The sequence below is a fragment of the Carassius gibelio genome, chromosome B1 (assembly GCF_023724105.1).
Source record: "Carassius gibelio isolate Cgi1373 ecotype wild population from Czech Republic chromosome B1, carGib1.2-hapl.c, whole genome shotgun sequence".
Taxonomy (NCBI): domain Eukaryota; kingdom Metazoa; phylum Chordata; class Actinopteri; order Cypriniformes; family Cyprinidae; genus Carassius; species Carassius gibelio.
Genome location: NC_068396.1, coordinates 28,191,950 through 28,207,431, shown reverse-complemented (window position 1 = coordinate 28,207,431; position 15,482 = coordinate 28,191,950). Strand labels below are relative to the sequence as shown.

Below are 15,482 nucleotides of genomic sequence, written 5' to 3'. Positions count from 1 at the left end.
ACAGAAATGTCTTCGTTCCTTTGTATAAAAAATAAAAAAGGCCAGACATATGCAGATCCCATTTATAATGCACAAATAATCGATAGGAAACGAGTCTAAACTGACCGTCTGCTTTGGCCGAGTGCCTGCAGTGACAAAGACACAAACAAGGAGACCTGCCTGTCATTTGAAGAATATAAAACAGCAGCAGGGCCGTCGCAGAACGACTAGGCATCCAGATATTCAAGCATTCAGCGAACGCTTTTACATAAAACAACCAGCAGTGCATTCAAACTATACACAGCGTTGCTTGAATCAGACTCATGACCTTCGCATTGCTATCTCCAGATTTGAGCTTCACGAATGTGTCTTCATGTGTAGATGCTTCTCAGACAAACCAGCAAACATCATATTGTAGTATGCGTAAAGGCAAACAAGGTGAAAACATGACGCTCTCTGTGTACACCGTGATACAAGGCAAGTGTCCAGTGATGTCCACACTGAAAGCATGCAACAAAAATCACCAGGCAAATCTGATGTGTAATATATGGGCTAAACTGTGTGAACAACAAAATGTCCCTGTTTTAAACAGTGAAGGCAGTAATGAATGGCTGTGTTGGTATAGTAAAGGGATAGTTCACCCAAAAATGATCAAACAGTTCATGGTAGCCATTGACTTTAACAGTATGGGAAAAAATTACTCTGTAGGTCAATGACTAACGTGAACGGTTTGTTTACCAACATTCTTCAAAATATCTTGTCTTGTGTTCAACGGAAAAAAAAACTGCTGATTTGGAATAACTTGAGGGTGAATACAAATTAAACAAAAATTAGATGAAAAACCTGAACTTAAATGAAAATTAGACATTTTGCATTGGCAACTAACTGAAAATTAGGAAGTACTAAAATTACTAAAACTGAATAAAAAATAAAAATAAATGACAAAGGAATAAATGAAAATATAAAAATGTTAATTCAAAATATTAATAAATATTATAACAGTTCATAAAGTTTAAATAACACTGCCTAGCATTAGTAAATTTTATTTAGAAATAAAAAAATAAAACTAAATAAATAAAAAGTGATAAAAATGACATTACAACAAACTAAAAAAATTATAAAATGATCAAATTACTGACTGAACTACTAAAAAAACCAAAATTAAATTGAAAATCAAGTGAAATTTGATAAATAAAATATTTTATAAATATATAAATATAAATAAATAATTCAATATAATAGTGTAATTATAATTATATAATTCGAAATAGTGGTATGTGATTTTAACCACATTAAAAGTATAGCTTGCCACACTGGTTCACACTCTGACTGACACTGACTCTCAAAAGTTGAAAAGACAGGGTTTATCACATCATGCCTTGTTAGGCAGAAAAAGTAAAAGGGTAAACTTAGATTGAATAATTCCTCTCCGTTATAAAGACAAGGAAGAACTTTTTTAATAACATGGCCTTTCTCTGTCAAACCAATCGATATGACCTTAATAAATTATTTATAGCTAATAATCATCCAGTAAATACTATTCTAGTCATTTAATTATTGCTTGAATTACATTGGTCTAACTTAAATTAGTCTTTAAAGAGCAGTATACATTTATCATTTAGCATGTTACTTTGTGTTATCAGAATCAAATTTACCCAAAGATGTAAAAAAAAAAAAATTTCAATACAATTTAAGCCGATGACAGAAGCAATGGACATCATCCAAGTAATCACTTTTTACAAAGAGATATTACACCACTAAAGTAAAGCTGTAAACAATTCAGTCCAATCACTTCAAGCTCAGTGCATTCTGGGAGAAAAATAAATGAAAGGTTGAGTGCTGAAATGTGCGTGCCATCAGTCAAAGCAGTCATAAACCAGCATTATTAGTTCAAAGTAAATTAATTATGGGCAGAGTTTTATTTCTCTTAAAGACAAAAACTCTCTCAATTGATAAGAGTGAACGCTGAAACAAAGGACAAAAACAACTTCCACTAAATCTCTTCAGAGCCCAAAACTAAATTCTGGACTATAATTATTGATTTTAGGATCCATAAAGAGGTCCAGAACATTTTTGATCATAACCACTAAGTTTCAGAGAGAGTGAGGAGGACTCATCAATCCAAGTTTCTGCCCTGAACCCATTTCATTTTAATGGTCATTGCAATTTTAATACAACTCCTGTTCAAAAGCTTGAGCACAGTCAAATTGTTGTTTAAAGTAAGAAACACTTTAATTCAGCAAAGATGGTTTAAACTGATTCAAAATGATAATAAACACATGGGTAATTTTCCACAAAAAAACATCACAATGTCCAAAAAAAAAATAAGCAGCACACGTTTTCAATAATGATAATCATAAGAAATGTTTCTTGAGCACAAAATCATGATAGTAGAATGATTTCTGAAGGATCATGTGACGTTGAATTGTAGGGTATGTCACACATAAATAAATCACAGCTGATGTTTTGACATGAATGCATTAACAAAGGCATGAAAATAAGCCATGGAAGATGCACTCACCATGTCCCTCTGTGTCACGATATAGCTGTGGCCATGACTGCACGGACTGGAACAGAACTACGATCTGAGAGAGACAGAGAATACACATTTATTAAACACAGCCGAGGAAATGCTTTAAGAGGCAAGAGCAGTGTGTTAAAGCCAGATCTGCAGAATAGACTGAGGTAATGGCTTGATTAATAATAAATGGGTGAAGCAGGTTCTGATTGAATGACACTTGTTTGAGAAGTGTATCATTATAAAGAATTTTCAAGCTTGTCAAACTCGCTCCCACGCTCACACTATATGCTGCCTGCAATATACCATAATGAAACTGCTCAACCAAATCACCATTTATATCATTTAATACCTGTATGATTCCCCTTTTTTCATTTAAATCAGCATTCAGCAGCAGCTTTGAAATGTCAATTGCATCAGCACATTTTCAAACTTAGCGGTCTGATGTCAATGACAGCAAATGCATTTGGTCTCGAGTTTTTAAATGTGAGAGAGCAAGAACTGAATTTGAAAGTGGACACCAAGAATTTCTGAGGTACCTATATTTTCATACTTTTTTCTTTCCTTCCTGTATTTTAATGCATTTCCTACTTTTAGGAAAGCCTTAGTTTAAAGCCTTTGGAGGCTGTGAGATGTTTTGTATTTATTTATATTTTTACTTTTTAATTAATACTCTTTTTTTTTTTTAGCAATGGTGCATTAGATCAATCTAAAGTGACAGCAAATTTCTCAATGTTACAAAAGATTTTTATTGCAAACAAATGTTCATCAAAAAAAATAACAATTCAATAAAGGCAAAAGAAAATAATGTCTGAAAACATAGCTTTGCATCACAGGAACAAAATAAAATTTAAAAAAAAATAATTATATATAATATATAAGACCATTTTAAACTGAAATAATATTTCACAATTGTACCCTTTTTTCTGTACTTCTGATTAAATAAATGCAGCCCTTGGTGAGCATAAAACACTTCTTTCATTAACACGCACACACACAAAATAAACCTTAACCCAAATGTTTGTATAGCAATTTATAACTTCAGAGAGACATTTTTTTTTTCGCCTTTTTGGTGCTTTTTAGCCACCAGGCACTGTGTGCATCCACCACATTAAAAAGAGCATCATGAACATTCTACTAAATATTTTATTTTGAATTCAATGTTAGAAAAAAATTGCCTTTCAAACCTGACAAGCATAGTTTGAAAAAACAGCATTAAAATTTAAGTCTCTGGAACGAGCCCAAACACGGAGATCTAGACATAGGTGCAGTGACCAGGTGAGGAGCTCTGATGAGATCAGCAAGCGTTTACCTTTCAGTTCAAGAGAAGATGAATGAATGAGAGCGAAAGAGAAAATGTGAATCTGTGTGGGTGTCCTCAAATATAATAAACTCTTAGAAATAAGACATGAAAGAAGTTTATCAAAGCTTCCAGGCACTGAAGCAAACACGTCGCCCACAGTTAAAAACTGAGCTTCAAAGCCCACATTCAGACAAAAAGCAGACAATACAACGTTGTAAAGAAATGATGCTTTGTTTTGTTTCAAAGTGACACTCTAAATCCCATCAGAAGCTTCCTCGTTTAATGAGGTCACTTCCTGCTCCAAACACGAGCTGATATACAACCAGCTTCCTCTTTCCCCAAAGCCATTAACCAGTCTTCATGCATTTTAGACATCGGATTCAGTCCAGTGAAGATTAGGACTTTTTGTACATGTTTTAATTGGATAGAATAGCAGCAAATGAGTGTGGTATAGTGAGTTAAAGTTGCCTTGTCGATACATGTGCACGATTCATGAGGCCTCCTCTACCCATGCGTGGGTTTTTAATAAATGTGAGCATCAATATCAACTAAAAAGGCATATCGTTGGGTCAGCAGAATATTATACCAAATCAAACAGGGAGAAACTGTGTATCGCCACATGAGAACCATTCCTCTGTTGTTTCTAACGGTGAAATGATTTCTCCTGATGTGACATCAATTGGCCGTATCATCTGAGGAAGTCACATTCAGAACGAGCTCCACTGTGATGTTAAGCCTCGACCAGAGAGCGAACGAACTTGAACGTGTCCTGGACAGAGAGAGTGAGAGACAAACACTGACCTAATGTGACTGCAACAGCAGATTCGGTGTATGAGATAAACACATCAACAGACTACTTTATATATTATCTGCTACACAAACAAACACAAAAACTATTTTTCCAGACCAAAAATAAAAAGAAGGGTTCTCTCAAAATAACAGATTCGGTGGTTTACTCACTGCCTTGTTTTTTTTTTTTTCAGACAGACAGATAATGAAAAAAATAAAGCTATAAAATATGCATAAATTAAAATGAGCGAGTATAAAATAAAAGCAATTAAAGAATACATCAAGGATATTTGTCTGCCTATTAAGATTTTTTGATTAAAATTAATTTAAATTATTTTAAGTGGCGGGACTTAATATGCTGACACCTTGCTTTGTTTGAGGGGTTAAGATGGTTTGCATAATAAAACGATTTAGATTTATATAAAACATGACCAGGTGTTTATCAACAGCTCCATACAACTCACACACACACATGCTATAAAAAAATATATATAAAAAAGCATTTCGAACAACATGGGGTGAGTTATTAATACCAATTTTCATTATGGAGCAGTTGTTCCCTTAAATCTGCTATGAGCTCATAAACAACACTCATAACTTTTTAATAATCTCACAAAACACACAACATTTACGACTTTCCTCGCGTTCCCTTGTTTTCTGTCAATCATTTCGAGGTGATTGTTGGTTTCCCTCATTCAAGACCTAAAAACATCCTTCAGCTCGCCCGTATCTACGCCCAGGATTATGTTATAGTAAATCTTTTGAACAGTTTTATAGTTAAGTGCTAATTAAAGGCTTACGCTGTATCCTCGCTGAGCTAGGTGACATCAGACACACACACAGTACATGACGTACACGAGATGTACCAAGACTGGCTGCCGTCACGAGTCTGTCAGATATTGCTGCCTCAAATTACAGGTTCTTTTGTGTGCAAAACACATACAGTAGACAGTGACGCAAGCAGACATGGTACGACTTAACCTTTTGCTGTACGCCGCTTTCACAATAGCATTCCACACATGCTCCAACAAACCAGTTTATCGGTTCAGAGAGGACTGGTGAAGAAACCTATATGCTCCCCTGCTGCTGAGAGGCAATGATTCCCTCTCTTTCTAGGACTGTCAAACAAAAATAAGCCTACTATACCTCTCTGGCCCTCACAAAGGAAGAAGAACTTATTTAGGGCCAACGGGGGACTAATGCAACTGATCATTTAGAATAAGAAAACATAAAGGGTATTGCATTTGTGATAGGATTTCTGATTCCAGACCAACACAGACCCCATCCCCCACCCCCCCAAAAAAACTTATTATACATCACTAGCTAATAACTGCCCACTTGGCAGATTTTTGTACTTACCACAATGTTTCAAAACTCACACCAAAAAAAAAATACAAAAATCAAGTTAAAGTAATGATTACAGTAAAAGGGATAGTTCACCCAAAAACTCAGATTGTCTCATTTTCTAAACCTTTGTCTGGCATGAAACACAAGGGAAGACATATTCTATATATTTAGATAGAAATGTCTAAGCTTGGACATTACGATAAATGTTATTTTGTGTTCTGTGCAAGAAATAAAAGTTTGGAACAACATGAGGATAATTTACTGTCATTGGTCAATCCCCAATTGGCCAAACAAGACTAAAATATCATCCAAACCAAATTATTGGCAAGAAAGAGATCTACAAGGAGATCAAGAGGCAAAGAGAGAGATTCAAAGCATGCTCAAAATAAAATAAAAATAAACTAAACTAAACTTAAACTAAGCTAAAATAAAATAGCCAGGATATTTCCTTGCCTTATAGATCAAGACGCTGAGATAGACTCCACCATCCATGCAACGATATATCTATGAAAAGTGCTCTGAATGAAATGGAAACTAATATCAAATGAAAAATTAAATACACAAACAGAGACATATACATACTATTTAGAAACATGAACAAATCAAAAAGTGTTAATGATGGTATTGTACAAAAGTTTCACTGATGTTGAGATCTTGTTGAGTGTATATATGCTTTTTACACCAGGGTTTCTTAAACTCGAACCAAGCACCCCTTTCATTAACCACAAACAGTGTGATTTTTGTCTTTCAACTCAAAAACACTGTTTCATACAATAGCTACACATGCTGTTCCAATGCTCGAATGCCTATTTCTACCAGGCGTGCGTCTGTTTCCTCCACAGCGCCTGAACATTTTCCAAACGCATTAGCCGTTAACTGTGCAGGCCCGGGCTGAACCCGGCGAACTTAAAACAGTAGACAAATGTTCAGTGCCTCCATCCGTTCTCCTCCTCGCTCTCTCTAAATGCACACTGCACTCTTGGCTGAGTATGTTCCTTTGTTCAGTGGAGTGTCTGTGTCTGTCTAGTAAAAGTGAGCTCTCCTGATCTGAGACCACCGCTGGCATGGATCAACACTCGCTCCTGTGTGTATGTGTGTGTCTGCAGTAGAAGGCTCTCCTGCTTGGCTAACAGAGTTGGCATGGTGTTCCCACTCCCTAAATGCAAGACTAAACTCCTGTTTCTGTGTGTGCTGTTGGCATAGTGCTGCAGGCTTCTACAGGCCACCAAAGGCCTGGCGCCATGGTGACATGATGTCAGACGACCAGCTGGTAAGAAGAGTGATGTGCACTGGCACGTAAGTGTGTGCACGTGCATGCATGCATTCACACACAACCGGAGAAAATGAGCATGCTCTCTCTCACACACACACACACGCCTGCACAAATGTACAGAGTACCACTATACATAGTAAAATTGGTCGGTTGCCTGAACAATTAGTCAACCAACCAGTAAAACTGGCTATTTGCATAAGACATTTAAAACACAAAAAGTACAACAGAACGGAAGAAACGAGAAGAAAACGAAAAAAAAAAAAAATATATATATATATATATATATATATAAATATAATTAAAACGAACCCCCCCCCCATACAATAAAGAATTGTTGCGTAAAAAAAGAACTTGAACATTTTTTTTTAAATAAATGTATCTAGCATCCAGAAGTATTTTCATAGCAAGAATGAAAAGAAGAATAAATAGGTTAATTAAATAAATAAACAGTTAGAAATAGACAAAAAAAATAATTAAATAATTTAAATCCTTTAAAGAACTTTCTGTGGGAAAAGCCGTCTTCCACAGGAGAAAAATTATTTTCCAGTTTGGAGCAACATTTATCTTTACATCATCTTTTGACCCGTAACAAAGAGAGTATACACTACTTCACATTAACTACCAAAACACTCTCATAATTTGCTATTCGGTTTCATATAGATCCAGATTTTCAGGACACACAGGGAAAAACAGAGACAGACGTCCAACAAAATGACTGTTAAACTCGGGTCCATTTAGCAGGCTGGCACACAAACCCCCCACACACACTTCTGAACTGGCACACAGATGCTCTGGCCCGAACTGCTCTTGGCTTGGTGGGTGCAAGCTGGCACAGCTGGACCGCTCCATATCCCACAGAGGTTGAAACTGTGAACACACACACCATAAATGATACAGCTTTAGGTCAGCAGTGCCCCCCACCAGTACCATATCATTACAAGAGGACTGAAAAAAGACAGATCAGTCTTGTTAGCACATGAGATTATTTCTAAAGGAGAAAATGAGAAAAGGGAAGCCATGACAAATCTTCAATAACACCTTTCCTCAGTAGACTCAAGTGCAGTCGATACAGTAAGCATAGTGTCAGAACTGTGATGTAACTGATGGCTCACTGCATCTACAGTGACACTACAAGGAAGTAAAAATGTGAGAACGGTCCGTTTAATTATTAACAACATCAACCGACCAGAAAAAATATATTCTTTACATACTTCTACAAGCACACCTGAGGACACTATTTAGATGTTTTATTTCTGCCTTATGCCCGGGACAAACCAAGCCGACGATCGACACTTTGCCGGGTCTGGCTAGTTTGTTTGGTGTGTTCCACTCGCTGCCTCTCTTCAGGCTCACATCAGTGGCAGTTTGCCCAATTCAACATGTTGAATCGGCGTCGGGGACGTCGGGGAGAATGAGACCTCTGATTGGATGTTCAGTTTAGCGAACGAGTCAGGCGGTACAGACAGAAGGTTGTTTAAATGTTACGTGATCTTTCCCAATTGTTCTAATACGCGAATGTTATAATAACAACATGAGCCGCTTAAAATGATTAAAGTTATTAATGAAAAGTGAAAGTGAAAGAGAAGTGACACACACACACACACACTGTGAGCACACACCCGGAGCAGTGGGCAGCCATTTAGGCTGTGGCTCCCGGGGAGCAGTTGGGGGTTCGATGCATTGCTCAAGGGCACCTAAGTCGTGGTATTGCAGGTGGAGAGAGAACTGTACATGCACTCCCCCCACCCACAATTCCTGCCGGCCCGAGACTAGAACTTACAACCCTTCAATTGGGAGTCCAACCCTCTAACCATTAGGCCATGACTTCCCCTATGTTACTGATATTCAAAATGCTAAGCAAGCGCTGCTTTGTTTACATTTCGTATATCTGCGTTTATCTCGTATTTCTTTCTTTCGGTTTCTCCTATTGAATGACGGATATATATTATTAACAGCAGCTGATATGAACAGCTCGTTCTTCTCAGGCATGCGCAGAACACACGTGTTAGTTTGCCGTCGGCTGTCGTCTGTGCGGTGTGTTCCAGCGCAGCTTTTTGGTTCGACGCGAGCCAACAACACCATTGGATTTCGTCAACGCTAGTTCTTTGAAGTCAGCTTGGTGTGTCGCGGCCTTTAGAGCATTCATCAACCAAACTGAATCAAACATTCAACAGCCCTGTGGTATAAAGGAAAACATTAAAGAGAAGTTTTAAGTTGTGACCAACACATCTGATGTGTCCAAAATCGTTTACCCTTTAAAACTTACTCCTGACTATAAAAAGTAATGTTCTAGATCAGAGGTTGTGTTTGACCAGGGTAGATTTCTAGAACCAGGACTGGGCACATCTTTCTCAATAGTAAGAATATGTACAGTATGAGTGAAATTTGGATGTAGGATATCTGCCATGTTGCCATCATCACGAGATCTACCAGTGTCAGCTGTTTCGCTACTCACAACTCCTCTCTCTTGGCTTCATGGGAATCATGGGCTAGAATCAATCAACTGCTTAAAGGGATAGTTCCCCAAAAATGAAAATTCTGTCATTAATTACTCACCCTCATGTCGTTCCAAACCCATAAGACCTTTGTTCATCTTTGGAACACAAATTAAGATATTTTTGAGGAAATCCAAAAGCTTTCTGACCCTGTATAGTCAACGATGCAACTGACACGTTCAAGGCCTAGAAAGGTAGTAAGGACATCGTTAAAACCGTCCATGTGACATTTGTGGTTCAACTGTAATTTTACGGGTTTTATCAATGACACAATTTTCATTTTTGGGTGAATTATCACTTTAAGATTCCCATCCCTACTTTTATAACTGTCCGCTTGCCACTCAAAAATACATGGTGAATGAGTAAGCCAAGACAGACAAGATGGTTGGGGGCTTTGTCTACATGACTCAATATTACTCCACAGTCCCACTGTGCAGTAGCTTGAACAATATTACAATACAAAAACAAACACCATCTGTACGGAAGGTAAAGGAGCATCCCTGATCCTAATACCTAATTCCAAAAATAAGCTTGGAAGAATAGCAAGTGCACTAAGATTAGCAGAGCAGTATGGTTTCGCGCAGAGATTAAAAAGAGTCTTTTTAGTAAAAGCTGCTCTGGATGACAGCTGTGAGGGTGGACAGATGGTGCGCTGGCCTGTAGGGGAGAAGCCAGCGAGACTGTGTCAGGACAGGGTTACTTGGTCACCAGTGAGAAACCATGAGACCAAAAAGCTCATTTCTGCAGCACAGCACCCAGCGGTCATGATTAGCATTTAATGACGCTTGCATATTGAGAGTGCTACACTCTCAGATGAATATGGTTACGAATACTGCTAGCCAGCCAAAAAGCCTAAAAAGTAGAGACTGCTGATGCAAATACGGTTACAACTACCGTTGGCTAAATACTTGCTTTATTTTTTTATGTATACTGCCAAGAAAAGTAGAATAAAAATAATACTTATACAAATATGTCAAAAAAGCATCACTTTAGGGTTTTGTTATGTATCACTATGAAATACCATAATAAACTGACAATTGTATATAATGACTAAGCGCAAGAAATATTTCTAGGATGTGTCTAAATTTCATACTGGTATAAAAAGCTTTTCAGTTAAAAGATTTGATCATATATGTGCACTTTACCGCTGTATAAATGTGGTTAGCAGGAGGTAGAAGCTTCTGCTCTCTTCTTTCGCTTGAGGCTACAATTTGGCTAACAGAGTTGGTGAACTGCAGGTCGATTTAATGCTGCTAGATTCTGTCTGAGAACAGACAATGTTTACACTATTACACAACACTCAACTTCTAATCTGCAAATTTAAACTACAAATTCAATTTCAGGGCATTTTCTGTAATGTTTAATAGACATACTCCCCAACACTCTAACAGCAAACCAACTTTAATAAGGTCAAATGAAAAGACTGAAGAAAATCACTCTCACAAAACCATACTATGGCACAAAGATGATATCGGGCATTATTTAAATATGGTACTGAATGATTACTGCAATAATATATCTTGTTATTTACGTCCCTGTTTAAAAATGAATAGCTAAAAATAAAAAAATAGCTGGTCTTAAGTTGGTCCACTAGCCTGGTCAGCTGGTTTAGCAAGCTTGCTATAGAGGGTTTATGAGCAGTTTTTTTTATTTAGCTGGTCAGACTGGGAGACCAGCTTCACCAGATATACCAACAACATCCAAATCTTTTAACTTTTTTTTTTTTTCAGTAGGGATAGTACTGCAAAGAATAATACAAAAAGAACAAACCAACCAGCAAAAATAATACTATACTGGATTTTGGTACAACTATGAGGTAAACAAACACAATGCAAACACGGGTGTTATAATGAGTTCAATCTTTGCATTTTAGGCCCAGTTTACAACTTCAGTCTCAGGTGATCTGATTACAAGAGGTCAGACCTATACATAAAACGCATTCAGAAAGATTTGTGATCAAACTGTAGTGGGAGGTAGTCCACATACCATTTACACCATGCACCCTGATGCAAAACTGCCTACTCCTCTGTCAATCAACCATTGCACTCATCGGTCAATCAAGCAATGGTTTAAAATTTTGCTATTTGTGTGCAATTTAAATAGAGGTCTATCAATGTATAAATATCAGTGCTGAACCCTAAAGTTGACTTATTATTAGTTAGTTTTTAAATGCATGTTACTAATCTAATTGTGAATGATTCATCCATACATGTTTTGAATAATTGGGCTATTAATTTTGAATCCATTCTAAAAATCACAGCCTTCACTCCAGTGACATGCCGGGCTTGTACAATCATTTAATCTGCTCAGACTCCACCCCCTTTTTTCAATCTAACATAAGCTTCTATTGACATTGGTCTCCTTCCAATATAACCAAGTACCTGCCCTACTTTACTCCCGTTTCACACAGATGTACATCACACAATACATAAAAAAGATCTGCCTCTACTTCCATTACATCACATCTTTAAAAGGCCAATTATAATGCAAGCTTGTAATGATTTATATTTTCAAAAATAAGAAAATAAATCTGGTTAGCTCTATGTGACAAGCAAAAACAGTCTAAACATTTACACATGCAAATCCTAGTTTTCCAGGAGAAACCAGCTCTTTTTAAACAAGCATCCTGCTTGTTTGCTTCAACTTTATGCAAAACAAGCATTTGGAATTTTGGTCAAAACTTTTCCAATGAACTCGATGCTATATCAGATTAACCTACAGGTTAAACTGCGACCATTATAAACTTTAAAAAAAAAAGAATAACCTTTTAGAAGTTCGGCAGTGATAAATGACACTCATAATTTAGTGAGGTAACCCTGGCAACAAGACAACCAATAAAGAAAAGTATGACCAGCTCCGGTTAAAGGGCAGGATTTCCGCTGTGGCCAGTGGGGTTTATAAAATCCTCCTGCACATTTATCAAAATCACCTTTAATTATGAACTGCAAAGGAAATGCAAACCACAAACTAACATACACAGACCTGAAAGAGGGGATGGTACTAATCAAAGAGCACACAAACAAACGGGCAAGTCATCGCAAAGAATTCACACAAAACCCATTTCACAGACAAACAAGAACTATAAACTCTTCTCGCCATACTGGTTCCAGACATACAGTGACAACATTCAGCTCAACGCACACACATTAAAGAGCATTTCATTAGCACGGAGAAGGACAGGCGTAAAGGCTGTACCCATAATTACAGGTTGGCAATTGGTGTGTAGGTGTCTGACGCTGTACACGGACAACTCAACTTTCAGGATCACCATTCAGTCACACAAAACCTTTAACAGTTCATCAAAAGTACAGAAACCTCATTCAACACTGCCAGACAATAACATTACTATATTCTAATTAGCAGTCTAGAAACACTTCATACCTCAAACACAGACATTCACATCCAGACAATCATCAGCATTCACTCATATACTCACAAGTCAAGTACTTGCATTTAAATTTGCTCAGTTTACTTGTCAATTCACTCAAATGCTAACACTGTGAAACAAAGTAGGCCTATTTGCATTTAAATGCATTGCCATACCAGACAGATTCAAAAAACAGCTGCAACAAATTATTTTGATAATCAATTAATCTAACTATTATTAGAATGACTAATCGACTTGATTATTTCACAGATTAATTAGTAGGCTTTTTGATTTTTGCAATAAGTTAATATCGTGAATTAAATATTTGCTAACTAATAAAAAAAATCACTTAAGTTTTTGAACCACACTGGTCAATACATTTTATTGCAGGCTCTTACATTAGGCTAGATCATATGAATATTTGACAATAAAAAAATGTGTCACCATCGTCTATAATGACTAATTCAGCCCTTATTCAAACAAACACAATAAATAAACATTTTATACATTTCAATTTAGAAATAAAAGACTACATTTTATATAAAACTCTATAAAAGATTATTTAAAGGGATAGTTCACCAAAAAAAAATTTTGTCATTAATTACTCACTCTTATGTTGTTCCAAACCAGTAAGACCTTCATTCATCTTAGGAACACAAATAAAGATATTTGATGAAATCCGAAAGCTCTCTGACCCTCCACAGACAGCAAGGGAACTACCAGAAACAAAGCACAGAAATGTAGCAAGGACATCATTGAAACAGTCCATATGACATCAGAGGTTCAACTGTAATTTTAGGAAGTTATGAGATAATTTTGTTTGTTTGCTAAGAAAACAAAAACAACGGCTTTATTCAACAACTCTTCTCCTCATTCCATATGCAGCGGCGTTCTACCATTCTGGAGAGTATAGTTATGACACGAATGCGCTTGCTTCCGATTTTCCGATTTATGTTAATAAACATGCATGTTACGTAATGCAGCAGCACAATGCACATGTATTGTATACATGAATCAGAAACAAGCACGTGCATCCTGATGCACTCCACAATAGTTATTTTTTGTTTTGTTTGCACACAAAATAGTATTCTTGTAGCTTCATAACATCCAGGTTGAACCACTGATGTCACATGGACTATTTCATCGATGACCTTGCTACGATTCTGTGCCTTGACCATGGTAGTTACCTTGCTGTCTATGGGAAGGTCAGAGAGCTCTCTGATTTCATCAAAAATAACTAAATTTGTATTCTAAAGGGGGGGGGGGGGCGTCCTTCACACTCCAATGTCTCAGTCTAGTTTGGTCTATACTGAAATAATGTATTCATTATTAAAAAAAATTTTTTTTACAAACTTATATGACCTTCTTTTTCCAGTGGGACACAGAGGATATTAATCCAAATGTCTTTGCTGCTCTTTTAATTATAAATAAAAAAGTGCTGGAAGATAATCAATGAAAATTATCGAAGAAAACATCGAAGTTTTGATTATTTCTGAGAATTTGTGTTTTTAAAACCAACATAAGACTAATACGTTTATTCATGCATCACAAACACAATTCAAAGTAAATGGCTACAGGTATTGTTGGCCAAAGGACAGAAGGTTGCTAGCATCAGTCACCTTTGGGCATTCCACAACTACAGCCAAGCCTGTGATACAGAATACCAGCAAAATCTGCCAAATATGAGAGTGGAACAGACAATGAAAGAGCAAGACACCAAAATTGCATCAGAAGAAACAATCAAATCGTTGTTTCCCATAAACTTTCTCCCAAACTCGCTTTCAGTAATTGACATGTTTAAATGCAGCGGATAAATTCCATAGGTGCTTTGTAACATCTATACAGCGCAAGAAATTCAAGGTGCCTGTGTCTTATTAGACTTAGGGGTGTACTTCCACTTTAATGCAACCATGCCTAGTGTCAGTACAGTCTTAAATTATACTTTCATAAAAATAAAAATACAGAAAAATGGAGTGATGTTTGCCTAAGCAAAGCTCAACAACACAATGCTAGGGTGTGTGTTTTTTTTTTTTTTTTTACATGTTGCTACATGGACTGGATTTTTACACATTTATGCACCAGCAGGAAATCCACAGTTTTACTTTAATGAATAGTTAGTTCAACAATGAAAACTGTGTCATCATTTACTCACTCTTATGCCAAGCCCTTATGATATATTATGGGGAAATTTTCAAGAATTTACTTGTCATTCTCTTCCATGCAATAGCAATTGATTGAGCATGGTGTTTTAAGCTTCACCAAGAATTCAAATGCACTAAATCTCTTGAAGCCAACTTTAACAGCACTATACCTTTAAGTGAATATTTTGCATGAATTTGTTGGGCTGGTACACAAAACTGTGCTGAGCAATTCATTCATAAAATAGATTCACTAATAGAACTAGAAGTGAA

The 15,482-nt window shown here is 36.6% G+C and overlaps 1 protein-coding gene across 4 annotated transcripts in view; it reads right to left on the bottom strand.

The window, feature by feature from the left end:
* bcl9 (BCL9 transcription coactivator) overlaps positions 1-15,482 on the bottom strand; it is an 85,328-nt gene that overhangs the window by 19,666 nt on the left and 50,180 nt on the right. For all 4 annotated transcript variants that reach the window (XM_052545559.1, XM_052545560.1, XM_052545558.1 and 1 more), the window contains exon 3: positions 2,501-2,564. The gene's annotated coding sequence lies outside the window, so the exon portion shown is untranslated. The remainder of the gene's footprint in view (positions 1-2,500; positions 2,565-15,482) is intronic.